This window comes from Oncorhynchus keta, chromosome 25, assembly GCF_023373465.1.
Source record: "Oncorhynchus keta strain PuntledgeMale-10-30-2019 chromosome 25, Oket_V2, whole genome shotgun sequence".
NCBI classification, from domain to species: domain Eukaryota; kingdom Metazoa; phylum Chordata; class Actinopteri; order Salmoniformes; family Salmonidae; genus Oncorhynchus; species Oncorhynchus keta.
This window is the reverse complement of record NC_068445.1, coordinates 1,364,628-1,379,249: the sequence shown is the minus strand read 5'-3', so window position 1 is coordinate 1,379,249 and position 14,622 is coordinate 1,364,628.

Genomic DNA, 14,622 nt, shown 5'->3' with positions numbered 1-14,622 from the left:
TGCCAGATTATCCCTCCTGTCCAGCGCTGCCAGATTATCCCTCCTGTCCAGCGCTGCCAGATTATCCCTCCTGTCCTGAGCTGCCAGAGTCTCCCTCCTGTCCTGAGCTGCCAGAGTCTCCCTCCTGTCCTGAGCTGCCAGAGTCTCCCTCCTGTCCTGAGCTGCCAGAGTCTCCCTCCTCTCCTGAGCTGCCAGAGTCTCCCTCCTGTCCTGAGCTGCCAGAGTCTCCCTCCTGTCCTGAGCTGCCAGAGTCTCCCTCCTGTCCTGAGCTGCCAGAGTCTCCCTCCTGTCCTGAGCTGCCAGAGTCTCCCTCCTGTCCTGAGCTGCCAGAGTCGCCCGTCTGTCCTGAGCTGCCAGAGTTGCCCGTCTGTCCTGAGCTGCCAGAGTCGCCCGTCTGTCCTGAGCTGCCAGAGTCGCCCGTCTGTCCTGAGCTGCCAGAGTCGCCCGTCTGTCCTGAGCTGCCAGAGTCGCCCGTCTGTCCTGAGCTGCCAGAGTCGCCCGTCTGTCCTGAGCTGCCAGAGTCGCCCGTCTGTCCTGAGCTGCCAGAGTTGCCCGTCTGTCCTGAGCTGCCATAGTCGCCCGTCTGTCCTGAGCTGCCAGAGTCGCCCGTCTGTCCTGAGCTGCCAGAGTCGCCCGTCTGTCCTGAGCTGCCAGAGTCGCCCGTCTGTCCTGAGCTGCCAGAGTCGCCCGTCTGTCCTGAGCTGCCAGAGTCGCCCGTCTGTCCTGAGCTGCCAGAGTCGCCCGTCTGTCCTGAGCTGCCAGAGTCGCCCGTCTGTCCTGAGCTGCCAGAGTCGCCCGTCTGTCCTGAGCTGCCAGAGTCACCTGTCTGTCCTGAGCTGCCAGAGCCGCCCGTTAGTCAGGAGCTGCCAGAGCCGCCCGCAAGTCAAGTTATTATAAGATTTGCAAAAATTTAAGCAAATCAACCATCACCGAGAATGGCTCAGAGTTGAAAGCTTAACAAACATAGCCGGGTCTCTGCTACAACCCCTTTCTGTATACGTGGCAGTCAGCAGATTGTGTGTAAAAGGTAATTACCGTAGTTGTATGTGCATACTTAAGATAGCACAAGGTTGATAGCCCGAGGGCTCAACCATCTAACTGCAATCACAACAGCAAAACACTATATTGTACTCCTTTCTGCAAGTTTCCATACGTGACTTTCTGTAGATAGTAAACCCACGGGATGTCACATACTGCGGCCGCACCCAAGCAGACCTTAGCTATAGGCCCAGTCTTATGACTAAGTCCCACAAAGACAAGTTTGTATCAGGTTAGAAAAAACACTAGCATATAACAAGAGACAATTCTTTAAACAGTAAAACACGGGATGGCATGACTAATTATGTAATTTTCCATGATATGTCCTCCATTTTGAGACTAACTCTCAACCTAATATAAAATGATTTACAGGCATTTCCATTAAACAAGCATTAACATGACGAAAAAGAGGGAAAAGGAAGGACTTTCTTACACTTAGTACATTACAATTGTTGTCATTGGGTTTGTCATTGGGTTTCAAAGCTCTTCACATAGTGCAATTCATTCTCAGAAGGGGGAAAGGAACACATGAATTTAAACATCAGTACATACTATATCATCACACACAAGGCAATAGCTTTGTTGAGACTATCCATATTGACACAGGGTCACCATGACGGTAGGCCCTTAACCCTACCTCAGGAGAACCATTCACATAACCCTTGCTGTGAGCATGGCCTATGGACACCTTTAATTCAATGTTTTTACTTCTGTGTTATGGATTATCATAGTCTTCATCAGACATGTAATCAGGCATAGGAAATAAATCAGGTAAATAGGGTTCTGAAGCGTCTCTTTCAGGGGTCAGTAATGACATGGCAAGAATAGTCTCAACGGCTTTGCTGTACAATTTCTTAACACAAGTTATAATGTATTAATTGTTATAATTGTAAAAAAGATAACTAAGCCATAAATCAACCAATGAAATATTGTAGCTCCCATAACACCAACTAATGACTGAACCCATCCAAATGGATTCCAATCACCACTGAGCTCTTTCAGATGTTCCACTACAAAAGAAAGTTACCCTCACGCTGGGGTATGAATGCACAGCAATGGTCACCTATCATTTGGCACACACTAATGCAAACATTCTGACCCCGTATGTACTTAGCTTCTGGCTACGAATGCATTTTGCACAATGAATCCTTCTATCTAACCCATAACATAGTGATAAACATACTAACACATGCTCAAGTCAATTGTACTGTATCATCCAGAAAGCCATATGTATTGATGCACTTTAAAATGAGAATTCTGATAATATGTTAAAATAAAACCCCTACTATCAGTAGGGGTTCAATACTCCACACTGAGTCTATCACTCAAATTCAACTTAGCACATACCAACACAGTTAGAATGTGTATTTACAAACAAGGGACCATAACTACAGTCCCTGGTTCGAATCCAGGCTGTATCACATCCAGCTGTGATTTGGGAGTCCCATAGGGGGGCACACAGTTGGCCCAGCGTCGTCCGGGTTTGGCTGGGGTAGGCTGTCATTGTAAATAATAATTTGTTCTTAACTGACTTGCCTAGTTAAATAAAGGTTCAATTTAAAAAATGACAGTTTGAACTATGTATTACCAGCATGAACTATTTTCATTACAGCCCCCATTTATCCCTGTCTCACATTGTCGTGAGTGGCATGTTAATGACAGGTATCTCAGTGCATTCTTAGTCTAAATTACTGTAAATTTCACAGTGTGCAGACCTCCACAATCAACCTAATACCCCAAATAAATAATTACGGGCTCTGTTGACCACCCCCTCCTCCTTCTGGCATGTCTTCATGTTCTTCTTCACATGTTCAAAGTGGATGGCAATTGATAATACCTCTCACCTGACCTTTACTGTCCATTATGTCTTGTCCATTTTTCCTACCAGTACATCAGCAGCATGAAAGAAGTTGACAGGATTTCTCTCCATGCTCACTCCACGTGGACTTATGTTGCCTTCCTGAGAGAAAAGGCGTGAGAGAAAAGGAAGTTGATAGCTTCGACTGGATGCTGTGTGCAGGTTGCTGGCTTGGACTCAGGTCTCGAGGTAGGAGTGGTGAACGCCATTTCTTCAGCCGGTTAGGGGGGGTAGAGGTCCACACTGTTTGGTCAAATGATCCTTTTCCATGCATCTAGATACCATCCGGGGCGGCAGCATAGCCTAGTGGTTAGAGCGTTGGACTTGTAACCGGAAAGTTGCAAGTTCAAACCCCCGAGCTGACATCTGTCGTTCTGCCCCTGAACAGGCAGTTAACCCACTGTTCCCAGGCCGTCATTGAAAATAAGAATATGTTGCCTGGTTAAATAAAGGTAAAATAAAAAAATAAAAAATAAAATACCATCTGTAGTCACCTTCACCATAATCTCAAAAGAGTACAGATCAGAACAACAGTTTAGTTGAGTTAATTTCTGTTTCAGGAAATCCCGTCAAGCATTGACTGTATGACAAATTACCTATACCAATTATTCTTAATACAAAACTCTTTGTAAGACAAATGTCAGATTCTGTTGAAACAATTGTTCAAATTGTCTTATACTACCCTTATCACATTGTCGACCTCATCGCAGATTCGCAGGGTCAGGAAGTTAGAGGATTAATCCTGAGGGAGTATTCTCGATCATCCAGCAGACCCAATCTGGTAAAATTTGTATAAAAACAAAACAAACAAACAACGCAACAATACACTCGTTCATATATCACTCGATACACTTCTATATATCACCCGAGGTGTGTAAATTTCAATCCCAAAACCTCAAATGATGGCAATTGCCCATTTTGACACGATTCACAACGTGATTAATGTGTAAAACAAACAGCACAGCAAATGAAATTATAAATACTACCCTTAATAACTCAATGAAGAGAAAATTGTCCTCATAACTTAATTCAAGGATTAGCAAGATTGACAGGTCTATCCTTCTCGTGGTCCGAATCACACATATAACTATTCATTTTAAACTTCTCCGTAATGATCAGTATTACAAATAACCTTCAATTCAGTATTACATATGACCTTTAAATCATCATCCAATGACTCTCAGCCTTCCAGTGAGGGTGATCAAACCACAATAGAAAGTCAAGACAGAGGTCTAATGACATCTAATGTTGGTCATTCAAACCCGTCAAGTGTTTATTTCTCTATTAGATTAATTATGTAAAAACAGTCAAACATTTCATACATTTCGTATCCCAGGTTACAGTAAGATTCTTCAGTACATTTCTTATCAAAATAATTCCCCTGTTCAATTAAAACCCAGAAAATAAAAATGGCAAAATGTTTAAATTGTAATACATTCTCTAACCCATGAAAAACCCACTACAACCAAATGAAATAGACCACGAATCAGACATGGTATTAAAAACTCTTAACAAATATGTCATAATGTAGGGTAAAAACAAACAGAATTTGCCAGGCCTTATTTCATTTGGGAGCTCCCTTAACATACTGTAGTGGACTTCGAAGAAAGAATCCTACTTAAGACACATCAGATAATACAGTGTTCCAAGTGGAATAGACACCTTCTAAAATAAATAATCCCAGAGCCCCTTTCCGGTAAATCCTATAATTTTAACCTGTTGCATTTAGTCAAAATATAAAACCTGTTTTAACTGGGAGAGGAGGTGTCCCTCTGATGAATGGGCATGTGCATGAACCCAATTTTATACACTGATTGTAGTCTCACCCATTCATTTCTAATGACCGGTCACCACATAAAACACACAAAATTGAATGAAAATCATCAACATTTATTTTGTGTGTTTAGATGCCCTGTGTGGACAAAGTCATGGAACCTTATGACAATCAGATTAAATTAACTACATTTTTCAGAGAGAAAACTTGTAAATCGATCCAATTCGACCGGAACACAGCAGAAGGGTTAAATTACATTACATTCTTCTCAAATTCACTGGTGTTACCTAAACTACAAAACTGAGCAACAACAATCAGAAACCGTCAACGAACGTTTCCAATTCAACTATTCAGACCTCTGCTTCAAATGTCCCACTGGGTCCCTTACAGTCTAATATAGCCCAGCGAGCACGACTCACTTTCACCCGCATACTAAAACATGGTGTTATTAGAGTCTATCCAAAAACCACTAATAACTAATAACATATTTATATTCACCTTATTAGAAGGCATTGTTTTCATTTCAGTCTACCCAAACAATATAACTCTATATTTTTAATACCAACCTCTATAGGATATTCCCTTTCTGCTTCACACTTATTAAACATGTATTATTATAAGATGAACATGTTATGCGCCAAATCCACAAAATACATCAGCCAAGTCTTAAGGGAAAGATACATTTCGATGGGAGTTAAAATCGTTCACAATACTTGAGCCTCTCTCTGCCCACAACTTAAATTCAGTCACTAACACCCAATGCTATTGAAATGACCAGTATCTCCCACAAATAACCCAATTGTAATGGTTTGTAGTCTTAACATCTGGCACATAATAACGACACAATTACCAGAAAATAGCCTTAAAGTTCGTCCAAGTGTTTCATTGCAAATATTTGACATGCCGAAGGGGATTTAGCAGTCAACGAGTTGAATCGATAGTCAATGATTTGGAAACAGATCTGGCGAGGTCAATAAAAGCAGAATACATTTCCCTTGTGACACAATGAAATTCCTTCATTACATCACATTTGCTCCGCATTGATTTTTAATTTGATGGAAACCCTCATTCGTTTTTTTTTTACGTCGCTACAAGTTACGTCTCCATTCCGTGTTAATTCTCCCTAACTCTTACTGCGGAAAAAATAATAATTTTCAAGCCATATGGGTGGGCTATTTTATTTCATTGTATTACCCAGACATAGAAAATCCCTTAATACCCTCATAGTTTCATTGGTTAGGGTAAGGGAATTCACCATACTTTCCTGTCATAAACTTAGCCAATGTTTCCCCTACACTCACTTTTTGAATGACCAATGGCCCCACACACTACGCTTCGGTATTTTTCCACTACCCCCCGCATTATCCATCTTGATAACAGCTTTCAAAACTGCCATAAAAACATACGTACACATTTTATCAACATACTCACATACCCAAGCTGTGTTCAAATACCATACTAATATACTATATACTACATGCTTAATGAGTATATACTGCATACAATATACTATTAGTTCATTTTAGTATGCTGTAAACCTACGGTAACCTTTCAGTTGAGCTTTGCATGTCTACCAGAAGTTGATGCTGTTGCTATGCAGCCTCTTGCTAGCTTATTAGCATAAATAATTTAATAATATAATAATATATGCCATTTAGCAGACGCTTTTATCCAAAGCGACTTACAGTCATGTGTGCATACATTCTACGTATGGGTGGTCCCGGGAATCGAACCCACTACCCTGGCGTTACAAGCGCCATGCTCTACCAACTGAGCTACTAGTTAAACATTTTACTTCTTCATGTGTTTTGGAAATTCGGACTGTTCAGAGCACACACTGCCCACTCTGGCCAAGGAGCAGGGTCCAAGCTCTCTGACCTCACAAAGGCAGTCAAGCACCCAAGCTAACTGGCTAAAGTTGGCTAGCTTGCTTGCTACTTCAAGACACAAATAAGAGAACACATCCTCATTCTGACCACTCTCCTCACCCTAGCAGAGCTGGTGAGGCTTTTTCCATGTTTATCCAAAGCATTGGTGACTAATCGTGCTGCTGGCAACAATTTAATTACGTTCTTTCCCTGATGTTTACTGACACCGGCCATATTCTGCCTCGCCTGGTTCACCAACTATTTCTCTGATAGACTTCAGTGTGTCGAATCGGAGGGTCTGTTGTCCGGTCCTCTGGCAGTCTCTATGGGGGTGCCACAGGGTTAAATTCTTTGCCCGACTCTCTTCTCTGCATACATCAATGATGTTGCTCTTGCTGCTGGCAATTCTCTGATCCACCTCTACGCAGACAACACCATTCTGTATACTTCTGGCCCTTCTTTGGACACTGTGCTAACTAACCTCCAGACGAGTTTCAATGCCATACAACTCTCCTTCCGTGGCCTCCAACTGCTCCTAAATGCAAGTAAAACTAAATGCATGCTCTTCAACCGATCGCTGCCCCCACCTGGCCGCCTGACCAGTATCACTACTCTGGATGGTTCTGACCTAGAATATGTGGACAACTACAAATACCTAAGTGTCTGGTTAGACTGTAAACTCTCCTTCCAAACCCACATTAAGCATCTCCAATCCAAAATTAAATCTAGAATCAAATTCCTATTTCGCAACAAAGCATCCTTCACACATGATGCCAAACATACTCTCGTAAAACTGACCATCCTACCGATCCTCGACTTCGTTGATGTCATTTACAAAATAGTCTCCAACACTCTACTCAACAAATCGGATGCAGTCTTTCACAGTGCCATCCGTTTTGTCACCAAAGCCCCATATACTACCCACCACTGCGACCTGCATGCTCTCGTTGGCTGGCCCTCGCTTCATACTCATCGCCAAACCCACTGGCTCCAGGTCATCTACAAGTCTTTGCTAAGTAAAGCCCCGCCTTATCTCAGTTCACTGGTCACCATAGCAGCACCCACACGTAGCACGCGCTCCAGCAGGTATATTTCACTGGTCCCCCCCAAAGCCAATTCCTCCTTTGGCCGCTTTTCCTTCTAGTTCTCTGCTGCCAATGACAGGAACGAACTGCAAAAATCGCTGAAGCTGGAGACTCTTATCTCCCTCATTAACTTAAAGCACCAGCTGTCAGAGCACCTCACAGATCATTGCACCTGTACATCGCCCATCTGTAAATAGCCCATCCAACTCCCTCATCCCCATACTGTATTTATATATTTTTTTGCTCCTTTGCACTCTTATCTCTACTTGCACATTCATCTTCTGCACACCTATCACTCCAGTGTTTAATTGCTATATCGTAATTACCTTGCCACTATGACCGGTTTTATTGCCCTACCTCCCCTATCTTACCTCATTTGCACACACCGTATATATACATTTTTTCTACTGTATTATTTTATTTATTGCATGTGTAACTCTGTGTTGTTGTATGTGTCAAACTGCTTTGCTTTATCTTGGCCAGGTAGCAGTTGTAAATGAGACCTTGTTCTCAACTAGCCTACCTGGTTAAATAAAGGTGAAATATATATATATTTTTAAATTCAACGGGTGTTGAGCCTTTGCAAATTCATCAGTTATTCTGCGCTCTGGGACATTCATACGAGAGTGCTCTGAAATCCAAACAAATAGCCAGAGCGAATTTACAAAGCACCCCATTTAACAATGTCCATTGAGAATGCACAATGTCTATACCATTTAGCAAAGCTAAGAATGGCGTGAATAATCAATCAATAAACATTGGATAGCATAGTTAATATACTGACAAGTTTGATATTTTAGTAGCCAATTAACATTAGGTAGCTAGCTAACATATATTACCAGTACATACTGTACTGCTATAATGTTATGCTATGCGGTTCTCATAATTAGTTAAAGCAATGAATGTGTGTCCGCTCTCGCATATTTCCCGTCAGCAGGGAAATGCTTCCCAATTTTATCCATGGATTTTTTTCATATTCAAGCCGAGTTGTTAGAATACCCTTGCGCTTCTTTTAGTGCCTCTATGATTTTGCTATAGTTTACCTCTTCCTGACCATGGCCAGAGTGTTTAGATTTGCTCACTCACCGCTCTAATATATGCCAATTTAACAATTTTCTAAGTTACTGATACCCACTTCCCTGGAGAGTAGTTATGGTATTTTTTGCCTTTCAATTGGTAACGGTTTTGATACCATGTATTAGAACCAATACTGGAATGTCTGCCGATTTACTACTGGAGAATATGGGAGATGTAATGTCTTATACCAGTCTCATGCTTCAAATGTCACTAGTGTTGACAACAAAATAATTCATCAAAATTAGGGTCCATCATCTGTCCATAATATAAATGTCTTGTCAATGGTGAGACGTTTGCATTGCAATGTAAGCCAGTCTGTGACACAAAACTGTCTTTCTGTTTCCAACAACTGCGAGCAGTTGAGTAGATATCTTATATGTCCTATGCATAGTACCAGTCACATGTATTCCCCAATTTACAGAGAAGATCTCTTCCTAACAAATTTACAGAACAACATGCAATGAATTGATGTTTTATGCATGTGCTATCAGGGGCATTGTGAGCAACTCTTTCATAGTCACTCCACATTGTTGACTGATTCATTTGACATGGGAGGTTTGGACATGTGAATTTATGACAGACATTGCAGCGCCAGTTAGAGACAATTGACGCCCTTGGACAGCGTGTGAGAAGAATGAAGGGAGTCTGACACTTTGAAAATGTAAAATAGTTTATCTGATGTGAGAGAAGAATTACGTATTTATCTGATTTATTTGATATTAATGGTTAACAATTCATATTTAACTCATTGTAAGATATTTCTGTTTTACTAATGCAGTGTCTTTAGGGTCTCCAATCCCTACAGCTAATCTGGGCATATGGTCACTAGAGATGGCTTGAGCTGACAAACGAGTTAACCTGACTGGCCTTCAGTACTGTCCATCACCCTTCACCCCATCCAACCAATCAGGGTGCTTGGATGCACTCAGGGCTCCACCCCGCACACATCAGCTTAGAGTGTGTTCACCTGCCATCTCGAGAAGAAGCAAGTATTGTATAATGACGAACTCCGACATGCTCTTTTACTATCTTGAAGAGTTGTGTGTCCATCGAAAGTAACCAAACAACAATATATAGAACTTTAATGGAGTCGTCAGTGTTTGTGTCTGGGGGTGACCAAGTGTTCAATATGGGCCTCATCATGTTCTCACCGGACAACACAATAGTGGGCAGAACCAAAACCAATCAGCATGAAGCTTATAGCATATAGGACATATCCAGCCAACTGCTCAAAAGAGCTCCAGCTAGCTGTTTTTCATTGTCCTAGTTCTCGCCGGACCTAGTGACAAACAGTTTTTTTCATTAGTAGTTAGTTTGACCTGCTGGCTGCAATGAATTCTACAGCAGAATTAATACTGGCTCCTCTGGTGACTCCGACCAACGACTGTCATATATGTGCTGTGGCGTACAGCAGGTCAGCCACCAGGGTGAGATTCGTCGAGGCCTGGTGACAGACTGAGTATACATCATGAGGCGATGGCTCCATCTGCTGGACGTGTCATGCCTGCGACTATGGAATCCTGACCTGTTCACCGGACATGCTACCTGTCCCAGACCTGCTGTTTTCAACTCTCTAGAGACAGCAGGAGTGGTAGAGATACTCTCAATGATCGGCTATGAAAAGCCAACTGACATTGACTCCTGAGGTGCTGACTTGCTGCACCCTCGACAACTACTGTGATTATTATTATATGACCATGCTGGTCTTTTATGAACATTTGAACATCTTGGCCATGTTTTGTTATAATCTCCACCCGGCACAGCCAGAAGAGGACTGGCCACCCCTCATAGCCTGGTTCCTCTCTAGGTTTCTTCCTAGCTTTTGGCCTTTCTAGGAAGTTTTTCCTAGCCACTGTGCTTCTACACCTGCATTGCTTGCTGTTTGGGGTTTTAGGCTGGGTTTCTGTACAGCACTTTGAGATATCAGCTGATGTACGAAGGGCTATATAAATACTTTTGATTTGATTCTTGGTCGGATTGCTGCAAAGAAACCCTTACTAAAGGACACCAATAATAAGAAGAGACTTGCTTGGGCCAAGAAATACAAGCAATCGACATTAGACCGGTGGAAATCTGTCCTTTGGTCTAATGAGTCCAAATTTGAGATTTTTGGTTCCAACCGATATGTCTCTGTAAGACACAGAGGTGAACAGATGAACTCTGCATGCGTGGTTCCCACCGTGAAGCATGGAGGAGGAGGTGTGATGGTGTGGTGGTGCTTTGCTGGTGACACTGTTGTTGATTGATTTAGAATTCAAAGCACACTTAACCAGCATTCTTCAGCAATAGGCCATCACAACTGGTTTGCGCTTAGTGGGTGTCACGACTTCTGCCGAAGTTGGTCCCTCTCCTTGTTCGGGCGGTGTTCGGCGATCGACGTCACCAGACTTCTAGCCATCACTGATCCATTTTTCATTTTCCATTGGTTTTGTCTTGTCTTCCTTCACACCTGGTTCCAATCCCACCAATCCCATTAAATTACACGTTGTGTATTGAACCCTCTGTTTCCCCTCATGTCCTTGTTGGAGATTGTTTGCTTGTCTGTGATGTGCATGTATTGTGTTGGTGTGCGACGGGTTTTGTACCCACTTTTTTTTTCTTGTACATTTTGGTTTTTGGAGTTTTATCAGCATTTATTAAACAACTCTGTTTATACCAAGTTCGTTCTCCTGCTCCTGACTTCCCTGCCACCAACACACACCACTTACAGTGGAACTATCATTTGTTTTTCAACAGGACAATGACCCAAAACACACCTCCAGGCTGTGTACGGGCTATTTGTCCATGAAGGAGAGTGATGGAGTGCTGTATCAGATGACCTGGCCTCCACAATCACCAACCCAATTGAGATGGTTTGGGATGTGTTAGACTGCAGAGTGAACGAAAGCAGCCAACAATTGCTCAGCATATGTGGGAACTCCTTCAAGACTGTTGGAAAAGCATTCCAGGTGATGAACTCATGAAGCTGGTTGAGAATGCCAAGATTGTGCAAAGCTGTCATCAAGGCAAAGGGTTGCTACTTTGAAGAATCTAAAATCTAAGATCTATTTTGATTTGTTTAACAGTTTTCTGGTTACTGCATGATTCCATATGTGTTGTTTCATAGTTTGAATGAGTAGGTGTGTCCAAACTGGACAAGTTAGTGGAAATATAGTTGTTGACGTAATAAAGTAAAGGGGAGTTGAAAGGAGGGAGCAATCATTGGAAAGAGAACACATTGTATCCTGGACTAATGTATTTGTATCCACAATGACCTCTTTAAACAAATATGTTTTCTGACATTTTTATTGCCTAATCGCTTAAGTTTGTTCATTCCAATATATCCCCATTCTCACTTCATTGAGACATGGTGGGATGAATGCCATGCTCCCATTGATCACCTGGCAAGCACTGTGCATCTGCGTATTGTGTTTTTGAGATGTGTTACTGTTTACCATGTCTTCCTTTCAGTTATGCAGGGTAACGTAAGTTAATGGAGTTGTTTCAGCAAGTGGATTGCCAGACCTTGAACAAAATGTTCTTTTGGAATAGACACGTTTTCGATTCTCTGTGTTCTCCTTAAGGAAGACTGGCCAATAAAAAAGTTTCTCTATATGTTTCTCTAGTGACCAGTTAAATGTGTTTACCTTCTTGTCACTACACTGTGCTTCTTTTCACAGCACTAGTGCATATTTAATGGCATATAAAAGTGCCTATTTCACAAGCATGTTTGTATTTTTGGGTAACTCACCTGCACAATTCCATATAGAATATCGGCCTCTTTGGGCACTTGTCTGCCTTGATGAATCTTGTTCCTTCCTGAACCTACAGTCACCAGTGAAGCCTGCTGCTGCTTGATCTGACCCATCTGAGCTGCTGGAGGATACAGACCTCCATAGACAGAGTTATGCAATGCACATTCACCCCACTCCACTCATAGACTTTGTTCATCAGAGGTTTTTGGGAATTTGGCATATCGTTTTGACAGTAAATATTTTGGGTAAAGACTGCATGTTCCTGTATGAGGTTTCCGGGAAGTTGTAGCATATTTTTACCAGTAAAAAGTGCTGACGTAAAAAATATATATAAATTATTGGGAAATTATAAAATTACAATGATCAGAAAATTGTGAAATTATAATTGAGAAGCAATCATAATTTAGAATGATAGCCTAGTTGATCTTTATTTCATAAAATTGATTCCCTGTCTGTTTTCTGAATAAGCAGGAGTGGTAATAACAATTCTCTAGGTTATAAATCATAGAACACTGCATTTTCGTTTGTGGACAGAATGCAGACTTTGCTGTGTGCTTTCCCAGTCAAGAACAATAAATTGTCAGAGCAGAACAGAGGAATGGTTTGGAAAATAAACATGGCAATTATGTTTTATGGACTGTCACAACTGGTCTAAAGATATGATACTGTGGTCCACTGAGAACAATGTGCACAGTAGATGTCCTATGAAGAGGAAACATTTCATTAAGGTCAAATATGTTATGAAGTAGATTTTCATAATCTACTGAGTTCTGCATGCTTGTGCTGCTGATTATTTTTGGTGCAACAGCGAAAATCATTCAAGTTTGTGATTACATTTTTCATTGTTATTTGTAAGAATCTTGCAAAGGGACTAGTTGTATCGAACCGCATCCATGCATGAGCAGCATTAGAAATGTTTTGTCAGTGGTATGAATGATAGGGCATTTTACATGAATGTTTTTCCTGAACAAAATTATCAGCAGTCAAAATGATTTGCAACTATTATGTCCATTGGGTAGTCAGATAGTTTCTTGCACGGTATACCTTATCACATAAGTGAACATTTCACTTTAGTTTTCAAAGTACATATAAGATAGTCACCACCATCCATGCCATGTATATGTATCTTTCCTCATATTAATAGCTTATTTATTTGTCTACGGTTATACCAATTAGAAAATGACTGCGTCAATTTCTGCTTACTCAGTTGTCAAACTCATGTTCATCAAGTTTCATTTGAGTTTCCAGTACAAGTATCAGATTTCAGATTAAGCTCAAGGTTCCTAGGAATAGGTTCCATTAATATGTGTGGTAGGTTAATATGCCCTCCAATAAAAGGAGGCACAATTCATGCTGTACTCTCCAGAAGGTTATGCAACTTTGGCTTTAGTCCACCACAATGCAGTAACCTTTTTTTTTTAACCTGTGACAAACTCCTTATATGTTCAGGTCTGGTCGTATTATGGTCATAAAGTCTGGTCACAAAGTTTCTACTGGACACATCCTTAGTTTTACACAACTCATTCTCACTGTCTGTTAGACATTCTTAGTTATTGGTTCCTCTGAACCATGAGGAGTTAAATGAGCAACGTGGCAAATTTTGGCATTTGTCTGACCCCTTGCTACATTACTGACGGGGCTGTAAAACCACAGTGCTCTGGTACAGCTTAACTTTTTTCTGCTCGTGGTCATAGGCAAGGTTACGTTAGGAAAGAAACAGGCTATGGTTATGAAATATAATGAACTCTTGTCTTTTTAACGCAAACTCATAATGAAACCTATATTACACATTTATACTCATTCTGACACAATAGCCATGAAGTTAACTCCACTAATTTTAGCTGTTGCTTGTGTACTGGATGTACTGTGGTGCTAGACCAAAACCCTGCCCATCTGATATTTCCAAGCCAGCAAGATTGTTACAGTCACTGACAAAGTAGAAGGAACAACATTTGATTTGACATCCTTAAACTGCTATTAATCCATTGTTAGTCGATGATTAATGTATCATGCTGAGATATAATAAAACAGTTTGAAACACGCACGCATGTACCTACACACACCAAAATAACCAACTATTACCCTGTGAAAAACATTTGGTAAAGTATGTAGTCGGTGCAGTCCATTTCACCATCAATGAGTTGATATATTGCTGTTTGAGGACATGCGTGTTAGCTGAACCACTGGC